This window comes from Tamandua tetradactyla, chromosome 2, assembly GCF_023851605.1.
Source record: "Tamandua tetradactyla isolate mTamTet1 chromosome 2, mTamTet1.pri, whole genome shotgun sequence".
Classification (NCBI taxonomy): domain Eukaryota; kingdom Metazoa; phylum Chordata; class Mammalia; order Pilosa; family Myrmecophagidae; genus Tamandua; species Tamandua tetradactyla.
Genome location: NC_135328.1, coordinates 206,106,831 through 206,112,331, shown reverse-complemented (window position 1 = coordinate 206,112,331; position 5,501 = coordinate 206,106,831).

The following is a 5,501-nucleotide window of genomic DNA, read 5'->3' as shown; positions in this document are numbered from 1 at the left end:
CCATGGCAACAGCCTAGCTCCTCAGAGGCCCCAGACTGCTTCTAGGGATGCCAGCCCAGGCGCCTCCATCCTCAGGGGACTCAGCTCAAGGCCTGAGCACAAAGGGACAAAAGCCTTCTGCGGGAGGAAAGCCACCTTCCAACTCGCTGGAAATGCCTCATTGCCATCAACTGTCTCTGAGAGCTCAGGGGAGCCACAGATCGCTTAGCCTGACTGACCGGTTGGCCTGTCCCCACGTCTACCAAGGACCTGAGTCTCCTTGGTGGGGAAGTCGCGGGAAGCTCTGGTGCAGGCAGGAGGAAGGCAGCATGGTGCCATGCAGATTAGGGCTCCAGGTTCAAATCTTGGCTTTGCCATCTATTTCCTGTGTTAGCTTGGGCAAATCCCTTCACCTCTCTGAGTCCCAGTGTCCCTGTTTATAACATGGCGATACTAATAAGCACATCTTTCTGGGCAGTTGTGAAGGTTAAATTTGTTAATAGGGGAAAATTCCCTGGTGCATAATGTGCAATAAATCATAGCTATTTTCATTATCACAATTGGTCATGTAAACAGTGCACTGTAAAGCTGCATTATCCCTCTGTGTGGATACTTAGTAAATTCAATTAGCAACCTTTTGAGCATGACCTGACAGGGTCCTACTTCTGGTGGAAGTTCTGACACCAAGGGTTACTTTTCTAGTGTTGAAAAGTGTGGTTCTCCTGGACTGGGGGAGGGGAGACGGATATCCCTTATGGGCTAAATCTCTTTCGTTGTCTTGGCACAGCAGAGGTGATGAGGATTGCTGTGTCAACTCTGTTTAGATTGGGGACAGGGGCAGCTCGATCTCATTCTATTTGCACTGCAACCTTATGAGCAGGTGTCACTATCCCCACTTTAGAGAGGAGGATATCACGTTCCAGAAAGTTCGAGCAACTTGCCCAAGGCTCACCAGGTAATGGGTTGATAAATTCTCACAAATAAAACTGAGAAGGTACAGGAGCAGCCACTAGACCACATGCCACTGAAGACCACCTTGTACCTCTGTCCTGAAAGCCCGTCCCTTCTCTCCCTACCTGAGCCCTTCCCTCCCCACCCCTTCCCACCCACCCTACTACCCAATCCCACCTGTAAAGAAATGCTGTGGATTTGCACTATTGCATTTATCTGGATGATTTTCCTGGCTAGACCCTGGGTGCCTGTGACAGTGTGTGTGGTTCCTCTAATGCCTTCACAGGGATTTAGGAACCAGGAGAGAAAGTGCTGACCTTGAGTGAGCAGCCTGTGACATCCAGGTGAGCTGATAGCCCTTGACTTCTAAGCCCCATCGCCTCCTTCTTCACTTTACTCAACGTAGGTCAGAAAGTTCCCTCCACGAACCATGTCAGGTCACATTTTTGGCCATACTGCACGTGCCATGTAGCATCTGGAAAAGATCAAAAAACAGGTTGTGAGAGATGATTCGGTTCATGCATTTTTCCTCTAGAACTAAGTTATATTGTTTCAGGAATACCTTCTGCCTTTGTCAGAGCCAACTTTGGAAGTGCATGTAAGCCTGAGTCCCTACTAGCAGATGCAAGACTGACAGAAATGCAGATGTTCTTATTAAATGCAGTTTATTTACCACTAAGAGCAAAGGGCCATAATGAAAATAAACAACCATTGACACAAAACCCATAGGCTTGGGGTTTCCACCTATTGAGTAGGACCTCAAAACTCCCATTTTTAAAATTCCCTTACTTTTAGTATTTCTGGAAATTGTAGAGTAGGGAAGAGGGAGTTGTTCTACACACACCTTCAAACATGTCCGTGCTAGCTGGGCAATGCCACGTGCCTTGTGGTGGCCTGCCAAGGGCTGGGTGCAGTTTTGTGGGTGCTCAGACCCACAAAATATCACAGAGATATTTTGGTAGGAGGATCAACCATGCTCACTGATGGACTGACTATATGGATTATTTAATTTTTAATTTTGTTTTTTATTTTTTTTGCATAGGCAGGCACCGGGAATTCAACCCGGGTCTCCGGCATGGCAGGTGAGAGCTCTGCCTGCTGAGCCACCATGGCCCGCCCTATTATTGTTATTAACTATAAAAATAACACATGCTTCATCATTAAATGCCTCTCTGAATAGAGCCCAGACCTGGCCCATGTGTCTGTGCTCAGAAGCAGGCACTTTATGAATTTCCTCCCCTCTCTGGGCGCGGACATTGACACCCAAAACTTCCCTCACACAGTCTTCCTTTCCCACACAGAAAGTTGATGAAGTCAAGTTTATCCATTTCTTTTGTTGCCTCAATGGTCTGCATTTGCTTTGGCTCATCCAGGAGCATCACTCCACTCGAATTAACACATATAAATTCATGTCCTTGCTGTCTGCAAGAGAGCAAGGAGACAGGCATTGTAAATGTTTTATAGGCTACGTTTAGAAGAAACCAAGGCCCAGGGAGGTCAAAAGATTTTACATCTCAAAGCCAGCATGTGGGGAGTTATAAAATCCCAAGTGTAGTTTTATTGCCATTAGAGCATGTGTAGTAATTCCAAGAACCATTACTTAAGAGATTTCCTTAGAGAATTTACCTCAATGTATAGCTAAGAATTCACTCCTTAAATAAACTCTGTTGGGCATCTTTGACTTATTATGAGCATCAGTTAATTCCTATCTGTTATATACCCAGCACCCAGCCACATTCTGGAGTTATGAAGATAAATAAGGTATCCCCTACCTGGCAAAGCTCACAGTTTGGTGAGAGAGTGGATTTGGGGGTGATAAAAACATCTCTAAAGCAAAGGACTACAATGCAATGAGATAGTTTTGTAAGGAAGACATACAAAATGCTACCAGAAAGTAAAAGCAAATTGTGTAAAGCCATAGTATGGGTATTTGATATACAGCATACAATAGATACTTCTAAAGGGCTTGAAAATAATTGCTCTCAAGCTCTTTAAACATTTTCCTCTCGGTTTACTTAGCTTATTCATTTGGAGCATCTACCAAGGCAGGCGCTGTGAAGCCAAGGTAAATGTCAACCTTGGCTCTATCCGAACGGTCCCAGATTCCAAACTGGTTATGCGGCTGTTGGTTCAATGTGTTTGAGAATATATTTGTTTCTGTGTGGCCTCTCATAACATAAGCTCCTTGAAGAACAAGATCATGACTTTGGCTTTCTTTGCATCTTTTCCTTTTGGTCTTCACTAATGACTTAACACATGCCTACAATGTGTTAGAATGTAGGTGTGTGGATACAACAATGAACAGGATGAGCAAGGCAGCCACAGGCCCTGCTCTCTTGGAACGTGCAACCAACTTCTCAGCCCAGAGGGCCCTGAATAAATGTAATGGACTGACAAGTCCGCAAGCACAGCCCCATCCATGAATTCACAATATTGACATCTGGAAGAACTGATCCAGCTGTTCGGAACTAGGTTTCAGCTCTTATCTGCTGTTGACCAGCACCATAGTCTTTTCTTTACTCATTGGTCTGCCATGTCACCCCTGCCACATGCGTTCATTCATTTTTTTATTTAAAAATTTACAGAATTTACACTTTATGCACACTGAGTAACAACCCCTTCTTTCCCACTTCTCCTATTCCTAAATATTTAGGTCTACTCTAAATATTTCATATTAGTGGAATAATGCAATATTTGTCCTTTAGTACCTGGTTTATTTCATTCAGCATCATGCATTCACATTTCAACCATGTTGCAACATGTTTCAGAACTTTATTTCCTCGTCCACTGTGCCATCAACAGATGAATGGATAAACAAAATGTGGCATATATGTATAATATTAACCCCTGATTGGATAAATGGTTTGCAAATACTTTCTCCCATTCTGTAGGTTGTCTTTTCATTTTCTCTGTAATGTCCTTTGATACACAAAAGTTGTCAATTTTGATGAAGTCAAGTTTATCTATTTCTTTTGTTGAAATACCCATTGTCCAGTCCAAGGTCATGAAAATTTGCTCTTACATTATCTTCTAAGAGTTTTATAGGTTTGGCTCTTATATTTAGATAGTTGATCATTTTGAGTTCATTTTGTATATGGTGTGAAATAGGGGTCCAACTTCATTTGTTTTGTGTATGGATATCCAGTTTCCCCAACATCATTTGTTGAAGAGACTCTTCTTTCCCCACTGCATGTACTTGATACCCTTGTTGAAAATCAATTGACCATAGATGTATGAGTCTATCTATGAACTTTCAATTCTGTCCCATTGGTCTATACACCTATTTGTATGCCTTATGGTGTTTTGGTTACAGGAGCTTTGTAGTAAGTTTCGAACTCAAGAAGTGTTCATCCTCCATCTTTGTTCTTCATTTTCAGGATTTATTGGTTACTTGAGACCCCTTGCTAATTCCATATAAATTTGAGTATCAACTATTCCATTTCTGAAAAAAAAAAAAGTCTGCTAGCATTTTTATATGGATTGCATTGAATCTACAGATTTTTTTACATAGTATTGACATCTTAGCATTATTAGGTCTTCCAAGCCATGAACATGGGATGTCTTGAAATTTATTTAGGTTTTTAATTTCTTCAGTCATGTTTTGTAGTGTTCAGTCTTTCACATCCTTGGTCACATTTATTCCTAGATATTTTATTCTTTGAGATGCTATTATAAATAAGATTGTTTCCTTGATTTCCTTTTTGGATTGTTTATTGGTAATATATAGAAACACAATTGATTTTGTGTGTTGATCGCGTCTTCTACCCTGAAAATTTGCCGAATCTGCTCTTTAGCTCTAGCAGCTTTCCTGCAGATTCTTTTGGATTTTCCATATATAGAATCATGTCATCCATGAATAGAGATAGTCTTACTTCATTCTTTCCAGTTTGAACACCTTCTATTTCTTTTTCTTGCCTGATTTACTTGGCTAGAACCTCTAGTACAATATTGAATAGCAGTGGTAAAAGTGGACTTCCTTACCTTGCTCCTGATCTTAGGAGGAAAGCTTACAGCCTTTCACCATTGAGCATATGATATTAGATATAGGTTTTTCATAAGTGGCCTTTATCATGTAGAGGAAGTTCCCTTCTATTCCTAGCTGTTTATTCATGAAAAGGTGCTGAATCTTGTCAAATGCCTTTTCTACATCTATTAAGATAATCATGTGGGATTTTTTTTCTTTATTTTAGTTATGTGGCATATTACTGTGCTGGTTTGAAATGATGTATGTACCCTAGAAAAGCCATGTTTTAATCCTAATCCCATTTTGTAAAGGCAGCCACTTCTTCTAATCCTTATTCAGCATTGTATGCTTGAAACTGTAATTAGATCATCTCCTTGGAGATGTGATTTAATCAAAAGTGGTTGTTAAGCAGGATTAGGTGGAGGCATGTCTCCACCCATTTGGGTGGGTCTTGATTAGTTTCTGGAGTCCTATAAAAGAGGAAACATTTTGGAGAAAGTTGGAGATTCTGAGAGAGCAGAACGACATTGCAAAGAGAAGCAGAGAGTCCATCAGCCAGCGAATGACCTTTGGAAATGAAGAAGGAAAGTGCCTCCCAGGGAGTTTC